At 42.6% G+C, this 23,578-nt stretch overlaps 4 non-coding genes across 4 annotated transcripts; all 4 read left to right on the top strand.

Annotated features, from left to right (window-relative positions):
• Positions 1 to 13,471: 13,471 nt before the first annotated feature.
• On the top strand, positions 13,472 to 13,544 carry TRNAA-AGC (transfer RNA alanine (anticodon AGC)). The gene has a single exon. It is a non-coding gene; the product is annotated as a tRNA-Ala (tRNA).
• Positions 13,545 to 15,560: 2,016 nt separating this feature from the next.
• On the top strand, positions 15,561 to 15,633 carry TRNAA-AGC (transfer RNA alanine (anticodon AGC)). The gene has a single exon. It is a non-coding gene; the product is annotated as a tRNA-Ala (tRNA).
• Positions 15,634 to 21,520: 5,887 nt separating this feature from the next.
• Positions 21,521 to 21,593, top strand: TRNAA-AGC (transfer RNA alanine (anticodon AGC)). Its single transcript has one exon. It is a non-coding gene; the product is annotated as a tRNA-Ala (tRNA).
• Positions 21,594 to 22,168: 575 nt separating this feature from the next.
• Positions 22,169 to 22,241, top strand: TRNAK-CUU (transfer RNA lysine (anticodon CUU)). Its single transcript has one exon. It is a non-coding gene; the product is annotated as a tRNA-Lys (tRNA).
• The last annotated feature ends 1,337 nt before the right edge of the window (positions 22,242 to 23,578 follow it).

Here is a 23,578-nt window from a genome sequence, read left to right as displayed (position 1 = left end):
CAAAAGGGTTCAGGTATTCTTTAGCATGTGAGAGGAATTTGAATTCTTATGCAATCTCAAAATGAAGTTCTCACAACTTCCATTTTCATTTTCTCTTATTTTTTTTGACACTCTGTCCTCTGAAGGATGTATAAATCTGGCTTTCCTTGCAAAACAAGAGTAGAGGAATATCCAGGATTTGATTTTCTTCACAAAAAGGGATTGGTCTGCATACTGTCTTAAGGAGGGAACCCGGCTAGCTCAGTCGGTAGAGCATGAGACTCTTAATCTCAGGGTCGTGGATTCGAGCCCCACGTTGGGCGAAAATGAGTCATTTTTGCCTGAATATTGCATTGACTCTCATAATATGGAGATTAATCTTGCATTAGACATGCAATAACTCCCAAAAATTTGTCCAGGAATGGATTTCCTTCCTAAAAATTGTTTAGTCTGCATACCATCCTGAAGTGGGAGCCCGGCTAGCTCAGTCGGTAGAGCATGAGACTCTTAATCTCAGGGTCGTGGGTTCGAGACCCACGTTGGGCGAAAATGAGTAATTTTTGCTGGATTATTGCATTGACTCTCATAATCTGGTGAATATTCTTGCATTAGACATGCAATACATATCAAAAATGGTATCTCCCTTGGTTTCTCATTGGTGGGAAATTTAACTTCAAGATTAGCTAGGGTATGAGTCTAGATGAACAGACCGCAATATCACTCATATTCGAGTAGTAAACAGGCCAACCTGAACTGTAAAACATCCCATAAGTGGAGGTAAGGCATAAGTTAGGAGTGAACTTAACACTGTTATGGGCAATTGGACTTCAAATAAAGTGTGGAAGGCAGTAGGGTTACTTTTTTCATGTTATGCAGATTAAACACACAGGGGAATTAGCTCAAATGGTAAAGCGCTCGCTTAGCATGCGAGAGGTAGCGGGATCGATGCCCGCATTCTACATTATAAAATTTGCATACATTTTATTTTTAACTTGTCATTGCCAAGGTCATTGCAGAGTAAGAACAGAAAAATCACAGATGGCTTTCAAATATGGTCTCATTATAACAACTAAAGTGGTTTAATCAAAAGGGTTCAGGTATTCTTTAGCATGTGAGAGGAATTTGAATTCTTATGCAATCTCAAAATGAAGTTCTCACAATTTCCATTTTCATTTTCTCTTAACTTTTTTTTGACACTCTGTCCTCTGAAGGATGTATAAATCTGGCTTTCCTTGCAAAACAAGAGTAGAGGAATATCCAGGATTTGATTTTCTTCACAAAAAGGGATTGGTCTGCATACTGTCTTAAGGAGGGAACCCGGCTAGCTCAATCGGTAGAGCATGAGACTCTTAATCTCAGGGTCGTGGATTCGAGCCCCACGTTGGGCGAAAATGAGTAATTTTTGCCTGAATATTGCATTGACTCTCATAATATGGAGATTAATCTTGCATAAGACATGCAATAACTCCCAAAAATTGTCCAGGAATGGATTTCCTTCATAAAAAATGATTAGTCTGCATACCATCTTGAAGTGGGAGCCCGGCTAGCTCAGTCGGTAGTGCATGAGACTCTTAATCTCATGGTCGTGGGTTCGAGCCCCACGTTGGGCGAAAATGAGTAATTTTTGCTGGACTCTCATAATCTGGTGATTATTCTTGCATTAGACATGCAATAACTATCAAAAATGGTATCTCCCTTGGTTTCTCATTGGTAGGAAATTAGAAGTTAGGAGTGAACTGAACACTGTTATGGGCAATTTAGATTTTTCACAGCCTGCTGGGCAGAAAATCTGGATTTTATTAAGGACACGGAGGCTAATATTATGCAAATCTCCTTTATTACCACAGCTCAGTAGCAACAATTGAAGAATATAGAACTTCAATGAACATTCTGAGTAAGAATAAAGTCTCTTAGAAACCATCTCTCAGCCTTCTTTGTTCAAGAACTGCGAAGAAAGATCAACATGAGATAAACTTGAGGATCCAAAACTTGAAGATCCAAAACTCCATAGATAAAATTTCAGGATCAGGTTATTCTGAAAGAAAAAAGGTACACATCGTAATTTCATACAAATGGGAGGGTATGAAGAAAGAGGAGGGATAATATTAGCCTCCGTGTCCTTAATAAAATCCAGATTTTCTGCCCAGCAGGCTGTGAAAAATCTAAATTTTATGGCACTACACGGAGGCCATATTATGCAAGTTTAAAGTGCATTAAGAACATTATCAATCACATTAGATATTGGTTTGAAATAACATGCTCTAAACATAGTATCATTAGACCAATCTGCAGGCCTAAGTATGTCTTGTAATCCTCCTCCTAAACAGAAGGCTTTAGAGGCTGAAGCACCTCTTAAAGAATGAGCACCAAAAACAGAAATATCAACACCACTTTCATGCATGACATTCTTAACCCACCTGGCTAAAGTAGGGGAAGAGACTCCTTTATGAGGAGATCTATAAGAAATTATTAGTTGTGATTCATTCATTCTAAGATATTTAGTTCTTTTTTCATATTCATTTAAACATTTAACCACACAAAGTCTATCATTTTCAGGGGAAAAGGGATGGAAAATTGAAGAGGATAAGGTCTTCGTTCTTTTCTTAAGGAAGAAACAAACTCCTTCGGGTTGAAAGGCCCTACTAGAAATGTCTAAAGCCTTAACGTCAGAAGTTCTACGAAAAGACACCAGACACAATAAGACAGTAATTTTAAAAGAGATGCGTTTGAGCGATAGAGAAGAGTTATCTCCCCATGACGCTAAAGTCCTAAGAACAAGAGTGACGTCCCACAGGGTGGTATATTTAGGGCCAGGAGGGTTTAAAACCCTCATGCTTCTCATTATCTTTTTAGTAAGAAGATTTTGTCCAACTGATGTTTCATTAACTAAAGAATGACAGGCTGAAATTGCGGATCTATAAACGTTAACAGTTCTGTAAGGAAGACCTGAAGTAAAAAGATCCGAAAGGTAGTTGATAACATTGACTAGATCAGTTGAAACGGGATCGTAACGTCGTTGAAGGCACCAGCGAACCCATTTGTTCCTTGCCAGTCTATAAGCTTTCCTTGTTCCGGGTGCCCAAGACTCTGAAATGAGTCTGAAAGCATTTGACGAAAGTCCAGGGACATTCCACTGTCTCCTGAAATCTTCCATGCCGTCAGAATTAGAAGGCCCTGCTCTATCAGGGGATGTGTATGACCTTCTGTATCTAGAAGTATTTCCGTGAAGGAAGGAATTAAAATTGGGAAATCTATGCTCATTTCCAGGATGATGGGAAACCATGCTTGGGATCTCCAGAGAGGGGCTATCACTACCATGCTCTGACTGTAACGTCGAGCGTGGAGAAGGAGACGAGGGAGCATTGAAAAAGGGGGGAAGGCATAAGGTGCTAGGTTTGTCCAATCTTGTAGGAAGGCATCTACTTTCATGGCTCGAGGGTCCGGCCTCCAACTGAAGAATTGTTTCAGTTGGGTGTTTATACGGTCTGCAAATAGGTCTGTTTTGAATGGACCCCACTTCGATTGAATGGACAGAAATACATCTCTGTTCAATTTCCAGTTGCTGGAATCCTTGAAATTCCTGGAACACCAATCTGCAACTTCGTTTTTCAGTCCGGGAATGTGTTCCGCTATAACTGAAATACCTTTGTTCAAACAGTAGTTCCATAGGCCTTTCGCCAAATCTGTCAGGTTTTTGGAATGAGGGCCGCCCAGTTTGCTGACATAGCGAACTGCAGACACATTGTCCATTCGTAAAGTTACGCAGCATTTCATTGAGTCTTGAGTAAAACAGCGAACCGCAAACGAGCCTGCTAGTAACTCTAAGCAATTGATATGCAATTATTTTTCTTGTTGGGTCCAGCGACCCCCAGTGGATAAGTTCCCGCATCTTGCACCCAGCCTTCTAAACTCGCATCGGATTCTATTATTAGATCTGGCAGATCTCCGAAAATGGCTTTGCCATTCCAAGCTTCTAAATTTTTGAGCCACCAGAGTAGCTCGGTTTTGGATTCTTGATCTAGTGAAATTAGTTGGGAGTACGAGCCGTTGGCTCTCAGATGTCTAATTTTCAGTCTCTGTAGAGCCCGATAATGGAGGGGACCTGGGAATATAGCTTGAATTGTGGATGAAAGAAGGCCCAGGATTTTGGCTAGGTATCTCAGGGGAAAGACTTTCATAAGAAGTGTTTTCCTCAGTTCTTTTCTGACTTTCCTCACTTTGTCGCTGGGGAGACGGAGTTCTGTCTTTACAGTATCTACCAAGAACCCTAGGAATTAGGTTTGTTGAGAAGGAATTATACAAGACTTTTTTAGGTTTATGATAAAACCTAGGTGTTGTAGAAGACGTATCGTGAGATCTGTATGAGAGGAGACAGTCTTTTTTGACTGTGCCATTATAAGGATATCGTCGAGATAAATGATCATCCTGATTCCCCTTTGTCTCAACCAGGATGCGATGGGTCGGAGTACTTTTGTGAAACACCAGGGGGAGGACGAGAGGCCGAAAGGCAGGCTGCAAAATTGGTATAGGTGGCCTTGCCATGTGAATTGTAGAAACCTTTGATGAGGTTCCCAAATAGGTATCGTTAGGTAGGCGTCTTTTAGGTCGAGTCTCGTCAACCAGTCTCCTTTCCTTAACACGTCCCTTAGGAGGTGAATTCCCTCCATTTTGAAGTGTTGATAAATCACCCAGTGATTTAGTTCCTTCAGATTTATCACTGGTCTTTGTTCTTTGTTTTTCTTTTCTACCAGAAATATATTGCTGAGGAACCCTGGGGAAAAGGATTCAACTATTGCGCCTTTTTTTAGGAGTTCTTGGACTTCCTGAGAGACTAACATTTTGTCTTTGCCCGAGAATGTTATTTCTCTTGGGGCTTTTCTCTGAAAAGGAGTAGCTATAAAATCTATTTTGTAGCCCTTTACTGTATTGAGTACCCACGGGTCTTTTGTCACCAATTTCCAGTTTCCAGCAAATTGGAGTAGTCTCCCTCCCACCTTTGGAGGGGTATCTGAAGGGTCTGGTAAGGTTCTTACCTGTGGAAAAGGAGCGTTGTCTCCTCTCGCCTCTGAAGTTTCTTCCACGGGGTCTTTGTCTTCGGGGATAAAATTGTCCAAAGTTGTTGGAGTTGTTAAAGTTGAATCTGCCACCACCACGAGACATGAAGGGTCTTGAGTTTGAGTTTCCTCGGCCGGGAAAACGACCCCGCATTCTCCCGGCCCGAGTAAAAACACGATCTTGGAATACTCTCTTTATATCTTTTTGAGATTTTTGGATGGAGTTAAAGGCTCCTACGTATCTAGCCATATCTTTGATGAATTCCTCCCCAAAGAGGAAGCCTTGGGTAGTTTGACCGCCATCGTTCTTAGCTAGTTCGATTAATTTAGGGTCGATTTTGAAGAGGACTCCCTTTTTTCTCTCGATAGATAAGGCGGTATTGGCATTTCCAATTAAACATATAGCCCTTTGGACCCATTCCCTCAGTTCCTTAGGGTCGACCTGTCGGTCCTCGAGATAAGCTGTTTCTGCCATCTCAAAAAGTTTTGTTATAGGACCAATAGAATCTAGTAGGCGATCCTGGCAAGATCTAAGGCCCTTATCTAGTCCTTTTCTAGGGTCTCGAGAGGTTTTAGAGATAAAAGCCACCACTTTGGGGTCAAGTTCGGGGGTTGTGGTTATTTTATTAGGTAGGGAGGGTCTAGGGCATTCAGATCGAAGTCTTGCCCTGACTTCTTGTGGAATCTCCCTCCGAAGCCAGAAAGTTAAGTAATCAGCGACGTGTTGGGAGGGGGTCCACTCGGGGGACAAAGGGTGTTTAATTAGGAGTGGGTCGAACATAGGGTCTCCAAAGGGGTCTAGTAGGGCTATGTTTTTCTCTGGGAACTTAGGTGTCCCTTCTGAGCTCCCTGTTCCTCTTTTTTGGTATTCATCTTCATCGGTGTCGAATTCAGATGAATAGGACAGGTCTATTTCAGGTTCTGAGATATCCTCGATATCCATATTAGTAGGGGGCTCTGGGCCTTCATTTTGCCCATATGGGGTGCCCGAGGCACCATTCTTGTCACCACCCCGAGGGCGTGAAGGGGCGGAGGTTGCTTTATGTTTCTTTGGATCTTTGTGATCTATACCTCCTAATGCCCTTTTTTTGGGAGCCTTACCTTTTGCTCCGGATTGAGTACCACTGGTAGATGGGAGGGGGGAATGTAAGGCCTCAAGCCTTTTATTAATGTTATCGTCAATTGAGTCAAGGACCTTTTCAAAGGCCTTGTTGACCAGTTTTTCTAAGTGACCCTCGATATTAGGGATGGGTTCTGACATGTTTACCCGAGGTGGGTAGTAGTAATATTGGAAGTTAAATATCAGGCAGATCGGTAATCGGATCAGTAACAGGCAGATCGATAATAGGGTCTCTGGAGTAAAAACGCTGTTGATTCTTTGAAAGGCACGTTATGTGTGGGGACAAACTGTCATTCGATTGACATAGAAAGTTATCCAACGTTTTAAAATGGTTCCGTAATATTAAAGACTAGGGATTGCCCAAAGTCTTAAAATGGCCGCCACGCACGCTTTACGCATGTGTCTGCCGTTCTCAAGGGCAATTTCTCTAATCCGGTCCCTCTCGAGTAACGTTATCGAGGGGGCCGGAAAATTAGCGAAAATGCAGGGCGGACTGCGGGCAGCCGAGGCGGATTGCGAGCGGAGAGGTGCCGAAGCGGAGAGGTGTCTCCCCAAAGGGGAGTTGGGGGGATTACGGAGGTGAGCTCGTCTAACTCCGAATTATGTGTGGCGAGCAGCGCGCGCTTGTGTTTAAACGACAACAGGGGTTGAAAGGCAGCAGTAGAGGATGAAACCGGTCCGAAATAGAACCGGAGGGGGGCATAGTGCAGGGTGAAGAGAGAAAGAGATTACCAAGAGAGGTAAAGCGTAGTAGGCATATATATATACATAAATTCAACGTTATATCAAAGGAAACATAAGCTTAAGTATATAAGAATTAGTAAAACATGCAGTAAAGCTTATAGGGGGGCATTCCCAATATAGTAGTACCCTTATAAGGTAAATATATAATGAAAGGTATTAAGTAATTCTGAGGATAAGGAAGAGCTACTTATCTTTCTGAGCAGCAGCAACAAAGAAGACATGGCCAGATATGTCGGAGCCTTCAGCTCCATTCAAAAATCACAAAAAGATATCAAAAAAGTCTTTCAAGAACGTGTTTTTACATGGGCCGGGAGGATGCGGGGTCGTTTCCCCGGCCGTGGAAATTCAAACACAAGACCCTTCATCTCCCGTGGAGGAGGAAGATTCAACAGTAATCCAAACTTCAGTCAATTCTACCCGCAGAGACAAAGAAACCGCGGACGCAACTTTAGAGGAGAACGAAGACAACGTTCATTTTCTTCAGGTAAGGACTTTACCAGACCCTTTAGATACCCTTCCAAAAGTAGGGGGGAGACTACGCCAATTTGCTGGGAATTGGAATCTAATAACAAAGGACCCCTGGGTCCTCAACACTGTCAGGGGCTACAAAATAGATTTTATAGCTACCCCTTATCAATCCAAACCCCCACGAGAAATAGTTTTCTCGGGGAAAGACAAGGCTTTGGTGTCTCAAGAAGTTCAGGAACTTTTAAAAAAAGGTGCAATTATAGAGGCTACTCAAACTGGCTTCTTGAGCAATATATTCCTTGTAGAAAAGAAAAACAAGGAACAAAGACCTGTCATAAATCTAAAAGAATTAAACCAATGGGTAGTTTATCAACATTTCAAAATGGAGGGAATTCACCTCCTACGAGACATCCTAAGAAAAGGGGACTGGCTGACAAGACTAGATCTAAAAGACGCCTATCTAACAATACCAATTTGGATACACCACCAAAAGTTTCTCCAATTCACATGGCAAGGCCATCTATACCAATTTTCAAGCCTTCCCTTCGGTCTGTCTTCCTCCCCATGGTGCTTCACCAAGGTCCTCCGCCCCGTCGCCTCGTGGCTGAGACAAAAGGGAGTGAGACTGATAATATATCTGGACGACATACTCATAATGGCCCAGTCGTCAAACACCGTTACCCTTCACACAGACCTTACGATCAACCTATTACAACATCTAGGCTTTGTGATAAACTTAAAAAAGTCATGCACAATTCCATCCCAACAAACTCAATTCTTGGGTTTTCTAGTAGACACTGTAAAGGCAGAACTTCGCTTCCCAAGCGACAAAGTAAGAAAAGTAAGGAAGGAAATCAGAAAAGTCCTGAAACTAAAGAAATTTCCCCTGAGACTTCTAGCCAAATTATTAGGACTTCTTTCCTCAACAATACAAGCCATATTCCCAGGCCCACTTCATTACCGAGCTCTACAAAGACTCAAAACACATTTCCTGAGATTGAACCAATCATATTCTCAACTAATCTCTCTAGATCAGGAATCCAAAACAGAACTCATCTGGTGGCTAAAGAATCTGGAGGCCATATTATGCAAGTTCAAAGTGCATTAAGAACATTATCAATCACATTAGAGATTTGTCTAAAGTAGCAAGATCTAAACATAGTATAATTAGACCAGCCTGCTGTCTTAAGAATTTCTTGTAAACCACCACCAAGAAAATAGGCTTTAGAAGCAGAAGCGCCCCTAAGGGAATGCGCTCCAAAAATAGAGGTGTTCACACCACTTTCGCACATAACTCCTTTCACCCATCTGACTAGAGTTGGAGAAGAAACTCCTTTATGGGGAAATCTAAAGGAAATCAATAACTGAATTTCATTTGATCTTAGACTAGCAGTCCTCCTCTCATATTCTTTCAGACATTTAACCACGCAGAGTCTTTCATTCTGAGGAAAGAAGGGGTAGAAGATAGAGGAAGATAAAGTTTTAGTTCTTCTCTTAAGGTAGAAACATACACCCTCTGGTTGAAAGGATCTGCTAGAAATATCTAGAGCTTTGACATCGGAGGTTCTTCTGAAAGATACCAGACATAATAAAACAGTAAGTTTGAAAGAGATACGTTTCAAAGAAAGGGAAGAGTTCTCCCCCCAGGATGATAAGGTCCGGAGAGTTACGTCTCAAAGGGCGGTATATTTAGCGGTTGGAGGGTTAATGACTCTCATGTTTCTCATGATTTTTTTAGTGAGTAAGTTCTGTCCAACGGAGAGACCATCAATGAGGGAATGGCCTGCAGAAATTGCAGATCTATAGACATTAACGGTTCTATAAGAGAGTCCTGAAGTAAAAAGTTCAGAAAGGTAGTTGATAACATGAACTAGATCAACTGAAACGGGATCGTGACTTCGTTCAAGACACCAGCGAACCCATTTGCCCCATGCCAGTCGATATGCCTTTCTTGTACCTTGAGCCCACGACTCAGAAATGAGTCTGAAAGCATTTGGCGAAAGCCCAGGGATTTGCCATTGTCTCCTGAAATCCTCCAGGCTGTCAGAGTTAGAAAACTCTGATCCACGAGGGGATGGACGTCTCCCTCTGGACCCAAGAGTATTTCCCTGAACTAGGGTATTAGAATTGGAAAGTCTATGCTCATTTCCAGAATGACTGGAAACCAGGCTTGGGACCTCCAAAGAGGAGCTATTACAGTTATAATGTCGTGGTATCGTCGAGCATGAAGCAGAAGCCGAGGGAGCAATGCAAACGGCGGGAAGGCATAAGGTTTCAGACCTCTCCAATCTTGTAGAAAGGCATCTACATTCTGAGCTTGAGGGTCCGGTCTTCAACTGAAGAATTCCTTCAGTTGTGTGTTTAGACGATCCGCAAAAAGGTCTGTCCTGTATGGACCCCATATTGATTGAATGGCCAGAAAGGTTTGTCTGTCTAGTCTCCAGTTGCTTGAATCTCTGAAATTCCTGGAGTACCAGTCTGCGACACCATTGTTCAGGCCTCAAATGTGTTCCGCTATAACCGAAATACCTTTGTTCAAGCAATATTCCCAAAAACTCTTGGCAAGGTCCGTTAGGCCCTTGGAATGTGGACCGCCCAACTTGTTGACATAGCGGACTGCCGAAACATTGTCCATGCGTAATGTCACACAGCATTTCGCTGTTTTGGGTGTGAAACAGCGAATTGCAAATGAACCTGCCAGTAATTCTAAGCAGTTGATATGCAACCTCTTCTCTTGAGTGGTCCAACGACCGCCTGTGGAGTATTTACCACATCTCGCTCCCCATCCTTCCAAGCTCGCATCTGATTCTATTATCAGATCCGGTTGTTCCCCGAAGATGGCTCTGCAGTTCCATGCTTCCGCATTCCTGAGCCACCAAAGGAATTCCGTCTTCGATTCCTGATTCAAAGAAATCATATGGGAATATGAATGGTTTGATCTTAGAGCACTTGCCTTTAGTCTTTTGAGTGCCCGATAATGGAGGAGTCCCGGGAAGATAGCTTGGATTGTCGAAGAAAGGAGGCCAACGATTCTCGCTAGTACTCTCAAAGGGAAGGTCTTCCTCGCGAGATCCTTCCTCAACTCCTTCCTCACTTTCCTGACTTTTTCGAAGGGTAATTTCAGTTCCGCTTTGAGAGTGTCTACCGTAAAGCCTAGGAACTGTGTTTGTTGGTTGGGAGTAGTGCAAGATTTCTTGGCATTTATGATGAAACCCAGATGTTCCAGAACCTGAATTGCAAGGTTTGTGTGGGGAGATGCAGTCTCTTTCGACTGGGCCATTATAAGGATATCGTCTAGGTATATGATCAGTCTCACCCCTCTCTCCCTGAGCCAGGCGGTTACAGGGCGTAAAACCTATGGTGAAACACCAGGGGATGGACGACAGACCGAATGGGAGACTGCAGAATTGGTAAAGTTTCCCTAACCAAGTGAATTGGAGAAATTTCCCCATATGGGAATTGTTAAGTAGGCGGCTTTCAGGTCTAACCTCGTGAGCCAGTCCCCTTTCCTCAAAATATCCCTTAGGAGGTGTATACCCTCCATTTTGAAATGTTGGTAAACTACCCAACGATTTAAGTCTTTTAGGTTTATTACAGGTCTCTGTTCCTTGTTCTTCTTCTCCACTAGAAAAATATTGCTGAGGAAACCTTCTGTTTCCGTCTCGACTATTGCCCCTTTTTGTAACAGTTCTTGTACATCTTTGGAGACTAGGTCTCGGTCTTTGAGAGAGAAAGCAATCTTGCGAGGGCGGCGAGTTTGAAAGGGAATACCTAGAAAGTCTATTTTGTAACCCTTTACTGTATCTAAAACCCAATTGTCTTGTGTTACTAAGTTCCAGTTCCCAGCAAATTGACGTAGTCTCCCTCCCACCCTTGGAGGGATATCTGAATGGTCTTTCAAGGTTCCTACCTGAAGAAAAGGAACGTTGTCTCCGCTGGCCTCTGAAGGTGCATCCCCGGTTCTTCTGTCTCTGCGGGAAGAATTGGGAGCCATAGTTGCTGGAGAATCTTCCTCCGCGGGTGTTAAAGGGTCTAGAAGATTGAGTTCCGCGGCCGGGGAAACGACCCCGTATTCTCCCAGCCCTGGCAAAAACTCTATCGCTGAATACTTTTTACATTTCTTTTTGTGATTTTTGAATCGAGCTGAATGCGCTCACATACTTAGCCATTTCTTTAATGAAGTCCTCACCAAAGAGGAGACCTTGTGAGTCGGGACCTCCGTCTTTCGTGGCTAGTTCAATGAGTTTAGGATCTATTTTAAGTAAGACTCCTTTTCTCCTTTCGGTGGAGATGGCAGTATTAGCATTGCCAACAAGGCATATTGTTCTTTGCACCCATTCTCGTAGTTCTTTGATATCAATCTGGTTATTCCCTACGTATGCAGATTCTGTCATCTCGAATATTTTAGCAAGAGGTCCTATTATATCAAGAAGGCGATCTTGACAAGATTTAAGCCCTTTATCCAGACCTTTCCTAGGATCTCTGTTGTTTTTGGCTATAAAAGCCACGACCTTAGGGTTTAACTCTGGGGTCATTGCGCTTTTATTTGGTAGGGATGGGCGTGGGCATTCAGATTTGAGTCTAGACCTCACTTCTTGGAGTATTTCCCTTCTGAGCCAGAATGAAAGGTAGTCAACGATATGTTGCGAGGGGTCCATTCCGGGGAGAGTGGGTGCTTAATTAGGAGGGGATCAAACCTTTCTTCCCCGAATGGGTCTAGAGGCATACTGTTAGAGGCTGAGGCCTTAGAAGCCCCTTCTAAGCTTCCGCTTCGTCTAACATTCTCATCCCCCACATCTGTATTAAATCCTGATGAGCATGATAGCTCAATTTCTTCCTCACAGCTTTCGTCGCTGTTGATGTGGATAGGAAGTTCTGGGCCTATATCATGCCCGTCTGGGGTGCCCGAGGCACCAGTCTGGTCAGCGCCCCTAGGGCCTGTAGAAATAGAGCTCTTTAGCTTTTTTGCGCCTTTCTTGGATTGAGTCGGGATAATAGCCCTTTTTTTATTACTTTTAGATACCCCATTGGTTTTACTGGTAGAGGGTGCAGAGGGTAGATTGGATAGGGAGTCCAATTTTTTATTAATAGCGTCGTCAATTGAGCCTAGGGCTTTCTCTAGAGCCTTATTGACGAGTTCCTCTAGCTTTTGGTCGAGAGATGGGGATGTAGACATTGTTAATTATTATGCCTCTGTTAATAGGTAGCCTCTCTGTTAGTAAGTATACCTCTCCCCTCTCCTTTTTTTTTTTTTATAAGGCTTATAACAATAATGAAGGAAAAGGTGAGCTAGTTAATTGGAAAAATCACCGATTAAAAACGCGAAGTCAGGGTGTGAAAACAGCTGATCTCGAGGAAAAGACCGTTCGTATGCCTGATGCCGAAGGAAACGGTTGTCAGGTATACAAAATGGTCGCTACGCATGTTGCGACGTGCGTGGTGCCCGTTAGGGTGCTTTCCTCTAAGGCACCTCATCATTCATGTGCACGGAGAAGGCTGAACGGAGGAAATGGAGCGTCGGGGGCAGCCACGAGCGAAGGTGAGAGCAGCGCGAGATAACCGGCGTGAGAGATGTAATGGTTCAAAAGTGGAAACGATTCCGCTGATCCCGGGGAGGGGAAATGGAGCGGTATTGGGGGCAATTACAAGTGAAGGCAGCGCGAGGGTGTCCGCGCGAGGTGTAACCATTCAAAGGTATGGTACACTCAAAAACGTTTGTATTGATAGCTCGCATAGCGAAAAAACAATCCATGAAGTATACATATCGTAAGGGCGATTCAAAAACAGAGAACAATTTAGACAACAGAAAGAGAGAGAAGTCTCGAAACTGAAGCCCTAAAACAAATCGAGATAGAGAACAGAGTCACTGCTGATAAAAGGCAATAAATCATGCCCAGAAAAGGTAAACAACCTTATCATTGTCATACATGATAATATTATATCAACCTTTAGACATACAAGCATTCAGCATACATCATAAATAAGGCTAAATCAGGCTATGGTACTAAGCTTGGAGAGATAGTACTTATCTTTCTGAGCAGCAGCAACAAAGAAGTGTGGAAGGCAGTGAGGTTACTTTTTTCATGTTATGCAGATTTAACACACAGGGGAATTAGCTCAAATGGTAGAGCGCTCGCTTAGCATGCGAGAGGTAGCGGGATCGATGCCCGCATTCTCCATTATAAAATTTGCATACATTTTATTTTTAACTTGTCATTGCCAAGGTCATTGCAGAGTAAGAACAGAAAAATCACAGATGGCTTTCAAATATGGTCTCATTATAACAACTAAAGTGGTTTAATCAAAAGGGTTCAGGTATTCTTTAGCATGTGAGAGGAATTTGAATTCTTATGCAATCTCAAAATGAAGTTCTCACAACTTCCATTTTCATTTTCTCTTATTTTTTTTGACACTCTGTCCTCTGAAGGATGTATAAATCTGGCTTTCCTTGCAAAACAAGAGTAGAGGAATATCCAGGATTTGATTTTCTTCACAAAAAGGGATTGGTCTGCATACTGTCTTAAGGAGGGTACCCGGCTAGCTCAGTCGGTAGAGCATGAGACACTTAATCTCAGGGTCGTGGATTCGAGCCCCACGTTGGGCGAAAATGAGTCATTTTTGCCTGAATATTGCATTGACTCTCATAATATGGAGATTAATCTTGCATTAGACATGCAATAACTCCCAAAAATTTGTCCAGGAATGGATTTCCTTCCTAAAAATTGTTTAGTCTGCATACCATCCTGAAGTGGGAGCCCGGCTAGCTCAGTCGGTAGAGCATGAGACTCTTAATCTCAGGGTCGTGGGTTCGAGATCCACGTTGGGCGAAAATGAGTAATTTTTGCTGGATTATTGCATTGACTCTCATAATCTGGTGAATATTCTTGCATTAGACATGCAATACATATCAAAAATGGTATCTCCCTTGGTTTCTCATTGGTGGGAAATTTAACTTCAAGATTAGCTAGGGTATGAGTCTAGATGAACAGACCGCAATATCACTCATATTCGAGTAGTAAACAGGCCAACCTGAACTGTAAAACATCCCATAAGTGGAGGTAAGGCATAAATTAGGAGTGAACTTAACACTGTTATGGGCAATTGGACTTCAAATAAAGTGTGGAAGGCAGTAGGGTTACTTTTTTTATGTTATGCAGATTAAACACACAGGGGAATTAGCTCAAATGGTAAAGCGCTCGCTTAGAATGCGAGAGGTAGCGGGATCGATGCCCGCATTCTCCATTATAAAATTTGCATACATTTTATTTTTAACTTGTCATTGCCAAGGTCATTGCAGAGTAAGAACAGAAAAATCACAGATGGCTTTCAAATATGGTCTCATTATAACAACTAAAGTGGTTTAATCAAAAGGGTTCAGGTATTCTTTAGCATGTGAGAGGAATTTGAATTCTTATGCAATCTCAAAATGAAGTTCTCACAACTTCCATTTTCATTTTCTCTTATTTTTTTTTGACACTCTGTCCTCTGAAGGATGTATAAATCTGGCTTTCCTTGCAAAACAAGAGTAGAGGAATATCCAGGATTTGATTTTCTTCACAAAAAGGGATTGGTCTGCATACTGTCTTAAGGAGGGAACCCGGCTATATCAGTCGGTAGAGCATGAGACTCTTAATCTCAGGGTCGTGGATTCGAGCCCCACGTTGTGCGAAAATGAGTAATTTTTGCCTGAATATTGCATTGACTCTCATAATATGGAGATTAATCTTGCATTAGACATGCAATAACTCCCAAAAATTGTCCAGGAATGGATTTCCCTCATAAAAAATGATTAGTCTGCATACCATCTTGAAGTGGGAGCCCGGCTAGCTCAGTCGGTAGAGCATGAGACTCTTAATCTCAGGGTCGTGGGTTCGAGCCCCACATTGGGCGAAAATGAGTAATTTTTGCTGGACTCTCATAATCTGGTGATTATTCTTGCATTAGACATGCAATAACTATCTAAAATGGTATCTCCCTTGGTTTTTCATTGGTGGGAAATGTAACTTCAAGATTAGGTAGGGTATGAGTCTAGATGAACACACCACAATATCACTCATATTCGAGTAGTAAACAGGCCAACCTGAACTGTAAAACATCCCATAAGTGGAGGTAAGGCATAAGTTAGGAGTGAACTTAACACTGTTATGGGCAATTGGACTTCAAATAAAGTGTGGAAGGCAGTAGGGTTACACACAGGGGAATTAGCTCAAATGGTAGAGCGCTCGCTTAGCATGCGAGAGGTAGCGGGATCGATGCCCGCATTCTCCATTATAAAATTTGCATACATTTTATTTTTAACTTGTCATTGCCAAGGTCATTGCAGAGTAAGAACAGAAAAATCACAGATGGCTTTCAAATATGGTCTCATTATAACAACTAAAGTGGTTTAATCAAAAGGGTTCAGGTATTCTTTAGCATGTGAGAGGAATTTGAATTCTTATGCAATCTCAAAATGAAGTTCTCACAATTTCCATTTTCATTTTCTCTTAATTTTTTTTGACACTCTGTCCTCTGAAGGATGTATAAATCTGGCTTTCCTTGCAAAACAAGAGTAGAGGAATATCCAGGATTTGATTTTCTTCACAAAAAGGGATTGGTCTGCATACTGTCTTAAGGAGGGAACCCGGCTAGCTCAATCGGTAGAGCATGAGACTCTTAATCTCAGGGTCGTGGATTCGAGCCCCACGTTGGGCGAAAATGAGTAATTTTTGCCTGAATATTGCATTGACTCTCATAATATGGAGATTAATCTTGCATTAGACATGCAATACCTCCCAAAAATTGTCCAGGAATGGATTTCCTTCATAAAAAATGATTAGTCTGCATATCATCTTGAAGTGGGAGCCCGGCTAGCTCAGTCGGTAGAGCATGAGACTCTTAATCTCAGGGTCATGGGTTCGAGCCCCACGTTGGGCGAAAATGAGTAATTTTTGCTGGACTCTCATAATCTGGTGATTATTCTTGCATTAGACATGCAATAACTATCTAAAATGGTATCTCCCTTGGTTTCTCATTGGTGGGAAATGTAACTTCAAGATTAGGTAGGGTATGAGTCTAGATGAACACACCACAATATCACTCATATTCGAGTAGTAAACAGGCCAACCTGAACTGTAAAACATCCCATAAGTGGAGGTAAGGCATAAGTTAGGAGTGAACTGAACACTGTTATGAGCAATTGGACTTCAAATAAAGTGTGGAAGGCAGTGAGGTTACTTTTTTCATGTTATGCAGGTTAAACACACAGGGAAATTAGCTCAAATGGTAGAGCGCTCGCTTAGCATGCGAGAGGTAGCGGGATCGATGCCCGCATTCTCCATTATAAAATGTGCATACATTTTATTTTTAACTTGTCATTGCCAAGGTCATTGCAGAGTAAGAACAGGAAAATCACAGATGGCTTTCAAATATGGTCTCATTATAACAACTAAAGTGGTTTAATCAAAAGGGTTCAGGTATTCTTTAGCATGTGAGAGGAATTTGAATTCTTATGCAATCTCCAAATGAAGTTCTCACCACTTCCATTTTCATTTTCTCTTATTTTTTTTGACACTCTGTCCTCTGAAGGATGTATAAATCTGGCTTTCCTTGCAAAACAAGAGTAGAGGAATATCCAGGATTTGATTTTCTTCACAAAAAGGGATTGGTCTGCATACTGTCTTAAGGAGGGAACCCGGCTAGCTCAGTCGGTAGAGCATGAGACTCTTAATCTCAGGGTCGTGGGTTCGAGCGCCACTTTGGGCGAAAACGAGTAATTTTTGCCTGAATATTGCATTGACTCTCATAATATGGAGACTAATCTTGCATTAGACATGCAATAACTCCCAAAAATTGTCCAGGAATGGATTTCCTTCATAAAAAATGATTAGTCTGCATATCATCTTGAAGTGGGAGCCCGGCTAGCTCAGTCGGTAGAGCATGAGACTCTTAATCTCAGGGTCGTGGGTTCGAGCCCCACATTGGGCGAAAATGAGTAATTTTTGCTGGATTATTGCATTGACTCTCATAATCTGGTGAATATTCTTGCATTAGACATGCAATAACTATCAGAAATGGTATCTCCCTTGGTTTCTCATTGGTGGGAAATTTAACTTCAAGATTAGGTAGGGTATGAGTCTAGATGAACACACCACAATATCACTCATATTCGAGTAGTAAACAGGTCAACCTGAACTGTAAAACATCCCATAAGTGGAGGTAAGGCATAAGTTAGGAGTGAACTGAACACTGTTATGGGTAATTGGACTTCAAATAAAGTGTGGAAGGCAGTGAGGTAACTTTTTTCATGTTATGCAGATTAAACACACAGGTGAATTAGCTCAAATGGTAGAGCGCTCGCTTAGCATGCGAGAGGTACCGGGATCGATGCCCGCATTCTCCATTATAAAATTTGCATACATTTTATTTTTAACTTGTCATTGCCAAGGTCATTGCAGAGTAAGAACAAAAAAATCACAGATGGCTTTCAAATATGGTCTCATTATAACAACTAAAGTGGTTTAATCAAAAGGGTTCAGGTATTCTTTAGCATGTGAGAGGAATTTGAATTCTTATGCAATCTCAAAATGAAGTTCTCACAACTTCCGTTTTCATTTTCTCTTATTTTTTTGACACTCTGTCCTCTGAAGGATGTATAAATCCGGCTTTCCTTGCAAAACAAGAGTAGAGGAATATCCAGGATTTGATTTTCTTCACAAAAAGAGACTCTTAATCTCAGGGTCGTGGGTTCGAGCCCCACGTTGGGCGAAAACGAGTAATTTTTGCCTGAATATTGCATTGACTCTCATAATATGGAGATTAATCTTGCATTAGACATGCAATAACTCCCAAAAATTGTCCAGTAATGCATTTCCTTCATAAAAAATGATTAGTCTGCATACCATCATGAAGTGGGAGCCCGGCTAGCTCAGTCGGTAGAGCATGAGACCCTTAATCTAAGGGTCGTGGGTTCGAGCCCCACGTTGGGCGAAAACGAGTAATTTTTGCCTGAATATTGCATTGACTCTCATAATATGGAGATTAATGTTGCATTAGAACTGCAATAACTCCCAAAAATTGTCCAGGAATGGATTTCCTTCATAAAAAATGATTAGTCTGCATACCATCTTGAAGTGGGAGCCCGGCTAGCTCAGTCGTTAGAGCATGAGACTCTTAATCTCAGGGTCGTGGGTTCGTTCCCCACGTTGGGCGAAAATGAGTAATTTTTGCTGGATTATTGCATTGACTCTCATAATCTGGTGATTATTCTTGCATTAGACATGCAATAACTATCAAAAATGGTATCTCCCTTAGTTTCTCATTGGTGGGAAATTTAACTTCAAGATTAGCTAGGGTATGAGTCTAGATGAACACACCGCAATATCACTCATATTCGAGTAGTAAACAGGCCAACCTGAACTGTAAAACATCCCATAAGTGGAGGTAAGGCATAAGTTAGGAGTGAACTTAACACTGTTATGGGCAATTGGACTTCAAATAAAGTGTGGAAGGCAGTAAGGTTACTGTTTTCATGTTATGCAGATTAAACACACAGGGGAATTAGCTCAAATGGTAATACGATCGCTTAGCATGCGAGAGGTAGCAGGAACGATGCCCACATTCTCCATTATGAAATTTGCATACATTTTATTTTTAACTTGTCACTGCCAAGGTCATTGCAGAGTAAGAACAGAAAAATCACAGATGGCTTTCAAATATGGTCTCATTATAACAACTAAAGTGGTTTAATCAAAAGGGTTCAGGTATTCTTTAGCATGTGAGAGGAATTTGAATTCTTATGCAATCTCAAAATGAAGTTCTCACAACTTCCATTTTCATTTTCTCTTATTTTTTTTGACACTCTGTCCTCTGAAGGATGTATAAATCTGGCTTTCCTTGCAAAACAAGAGTAGAGGAATATCCAGGATTTGATTTTCTTCACAAAAAGGGATTGGTCTGCATACTGTCTTAAGGAGGGAACCCGGCTATATCAGTCGGTAGAGCATGAGACTCTTAATCTCAGGGTCGTTGGTTCGAGCCCCATGTTGGGTGAAAACGAGTAATTTTTGCCTGAATATTGCATTGACTCTCATAATATGGAGATTAATCCAGCTAGACCCAGCAGACTTGTCGAATTACCGACCAATATCACTCCTCCCGGGTATCAGCAAAATAGCAGAGAAATTGGTAAACGCCCAATTATCTCAGTTCTTTGAGACCAACAAAATACTTAGGCAATCCCAAACTGGATTTCGCCCGGGCCATGGTACAGACACCGCACTCCTTGCCGTCATTGAAGAAGCAAGGCGCATACTAGATTCAAGAGGATCAGTGGCAGTGATCCTCCTGGATCTAAGCGCAGCCTTCGACACAGTCAATCATCGTGTCCTTCTTCATAGACTGGCAGATGCAGGACTTACTGGGACGGCACTCAGTTGGATTGAATCCTTTCTTACAGGGCGCACGTCCCAAGTGTGGGACAACAATCACCACTCTTCCATCCTTCCACTCACAAGCGGTGTCCCTCAGGGCTCCTCCCTGAGTCCGACGCTTTTTAACGCGTACATGGCCCCCCTTGAGGACGTGGTGACACCATTTAACATAAAAATGGTAAGCTATGCTGACGACACCCAGCTGGTCGTCTCCCTGTCCCAACTGATCGACCATCCAGAAAACCTGACCAATTGTCTTATTGGAATTCACAACTGGATGAATAATTCATCACTAAAACTCAATGGGTCAAAGACGGAGGTGATGCTCCTAGGGAAGCAATGGACGACCATCCCTCCAGCACTCTGGCCCGACGTATTCGGGGAAATCCCCCCCCGAAGCGTGAAATTAAAACACTCGGTGTGTGGTTCGAACCAGAGCTGTCTATGAAGACACAAGCAGCAAAAACCTCGGGCACCTGCTTCGGGCTTCTACGCACAACCCGCAAGATTCTCCCCTTACTGCCACCTACTTCTAGGAAACTGCTCATCCAGGGACTGGTACTGTCTCACCTGGACTACAGTAATATGGTCTACCTAGGAGCTCCCGAGGCCACCCTGACAAAGCTCCAGCGGACACAGAACGCGGTGGCACGCCTTCTCACCAACCTCCCCCCCAGAGTCTCCGCCAAGCCGGCCCTCAAGGCTCTACACTGGCTCCCTGTGCGCCAAAGGGTGCAATTCAAAGCGATGTGCACAACACATAAGCTGATCAACGGATCTGGCCCGGCAATTCTCAGCAAAATGATCACTCCCTACACAACAACCAGATCCCTACGATCCCAGAATGAGAACCTGGCCAGCATACCCAGATTTAAAAAGACCCGCACAGGAGGACAGCAATTCTCAGTTCAAGCTGCTGCTGGATGGAACGCCCTTCCACGCTCCCTCAGACTTGAACCTAACTATCTGGCATTTCGCAAGAAACTAAAGACATACCTATTCCCTAAATAGAGTCCCTTATAAGCATCTCTCCTCTCCCCCTCCCCCTCAACAGGATTACAAATTTTATAGCGCGGGGATGCCCTTGGGTCACCAGGCGCTTTAGAAATCGCTATTAAATTAAATTAAAATTAAATTAGACATGCAATAACTCCCAAAAATTGTCCAGAAATGGATTTCCTCCTTTCTGTTATGTTTCCTGTGGTGTTGCATTTTTATCTGCCATGCGCCAGGACGCCCCTTAGCTGGGGCAGCAGTGCGCATTACAAATGTATGTAACATAACATAACATAACATTTCCTTCATAAAAAATGATTAGTCTGCATACCATCTTGAAGTGGGAGCCCGGCTAGTTCAGTCGGTAGAGCATGACACTCTTAATCTCAGGGTCGTGGGTTCGAGCCCCACGCTGGGCAAAAATGAGTAATTTTTGCTGGACTCTCATAATCTGGTGATTATTCTTGCATTAGACATGCAATAACTATCAACAATAGTATCTCCCTTGGTTTCTCATTGGTGGGAAATTTAACTTCAAGATTAGCTAGGGTATGAGTCTAGATGAACACACCGCAATATCACTCATATTCGAGTAGTAAACAGGCCAACCTGAACTGTAAAACATCCCATAAGTGGAGGTAAGGCATAAGTTAGGAGTGAACTGAACACTGTTATGGGCAATTGGATTTCAAATAAAGTGTGGAAGGCAGTGAGGTTACTTTTTTCATGTTATGCAGATTTAACACACAGGGGAATTAGCTCAAATGGTAGAGCGCTCGCTTAGCATGCGAGAGGTAGCGGGATCGATACCCGCATTCTCCATTATAAAATGTGCATACATTTTATTTTCAACTTGTCATTGCCAAGGTCATTGCAGAGTAAGAACAGAAAAATCACAGATGGCTTTCAAATATGGTCTCATTATAACAACTAAAGTGGTTTAATCAAAAGGGTTCAGGTATTCTTTAGCATGTGAGAGGAATTTGAATTCTTATGCAATCTCAAAATGAAGTTCTCACAACTTCCATTTTCATTTTCTCTTATTTTGTTTGACACTCTGTCCTCTGAAGGATGTATAAATCTGGCTTTCCTCGAAAAACAAGAGTAGAGGAATATCCAGGATTTAATTTTCTTCACAAAAAGGGATTGGTCTGCATACTGTCTTAAGGAGGGAACCCGGCTAGCTCAGTCGGTAGAGCATGAGACTCTTAATCTCAGGGTCGTGGGTTCGAGCCCCACGTTGGGCGAAAAAGAGTAATTTTTGCCTGAATATTGCATTGACTCTCATAATATGGAGATTAATCTTGCATTAGACATGCAATAACTCCCAAAAATTGTCCAGGAATGGATTTCCTTCATAAAAAATGATTAGTCTGCATACCTTTCTTGAAGTGGGAGCCCGGCTAGCTCAGTCGGTAGAGCATGAGACTCTTAATCTCAGGGTCGTGGGTTCGAGCCCCACGTTGGGCGAAAATGAGTAATTTTTGCTGGATTATTGCATTGACTCTCATAATCTGGTGAATATTCTTGCATTAGACATGCAATAACTATCAAAAATGGTATCTCCCTTGGTTTCTCATTGGTGGGAAATTTAACTTCAAGATTAGCTAGGGTATGAGTCTAGATGAACACACCGCAATATCACTCATATTCGAGTAGTAAACAGGCCATCCTGAATTGTAAAACATCCCATAAGTGGAGGTAAGGCATAAGTTAGGATTGAACTTAACACTGTTATGGGCAATTGGACTTCAAATAAAGTGTGGAAGGCAGTGAGTGTCAGGATTGAACCCAGTGCAGATTGTAGTGTGCTGGCGTCTTCCACCATTCAGTCCTCCTTTAACTATGATCCTTGTGCCCCTCCCACAGGCTGGACACAACTGGTGGCAAGGTACCGAGGCTCTCTGAGCAGACACTTCCTAGTTGCCTGATCTCACTGAGTTCCGTTAGCGTTCTAGTGTTTTGGTTTCGAACGCCGGCTCAGTGCATTTGGAGCGCGAGCGTTTTTCTAACGTCGCACTTCAACTGAACATTTCCGAGAGGCGAACGTGTCTTTCGCGCTCTCTTCTCAGTTAAGCTATTTTGAGTACAACTAACTAGTTTTAGTCAGGGTTAGTGTTTTCCTCAGTATCTATCCACTACCCGTTCCCCAAGGCTCCCGCGGCTTCTGTTTTGCCGCTCCAGTCACTTCCACGGTCCGCTTTCCTCACAGACTTCCTCACGGAGGATTTTCAGCGGTACCATTCCCAATTCTACTTCCCTAGCTATCTGTCCCCTTATTTCCTGCAACGTGGAACTACGCCATTGTGAGCTGTTTCCTGGTCTTCAGCGGCGAACTCTTCAGTGTCACCTCGTCAGTCAGCAGCTGCGGCAGCAAGCCTTGGGTGAGCTCGAACCAGTGTTCTTTCTGGATATATATTTGTCCACTACTAGTGTATGTGGAATCTCAGTGAATTCTGTGGACATTAAAGAAACTCGTCTTTGCTAGTATAGACTTTCTCACTACAGTTTCTGGAACTGAACTTTTGGCTGTCTTCAATTGGAGTTAACATTTGGAGCTTTTAAATCATCAAACACGCAGAGGCTACAAGTAGATAACAATATATATATATATTCTTGTGTACCACCTTTACTGAAAACTCTGAGCTCCAGCAGCAAGGCTCCATTGACTTTCTTCACAGCAGCATTCTGAGACCTACTAGAGAGCAGCTAAATCTCACACACTCACAGGTACTTAGGATAAGGTTAGAAGAGTCGGTTTAGGATTAGCACTCTGAAGGTCAGAACTTAGTAATTGTTGTTTTGTT

The sequence above is a fragment of the Lissotriton vulgaris genome, chromosome 1_1 (genome assembly GCF_964263255.1).
Source record: "Lissotriton vulgaris chromosome 1_1, aLisVul1.2, whole genome shotgun sequence".
Classification (NCBI taxonomy): Eukaryota; Metazoa; Chordata; class Amphibia; order Caudata; family Salamandridae; genus Lissotriton; species Lissotriton vulgaris.
The sequence above is the reverse complement of the archived record's forward strand: the minus strand, read 5'-3'. Positions and strand labels throughout refer to the sequence as shown.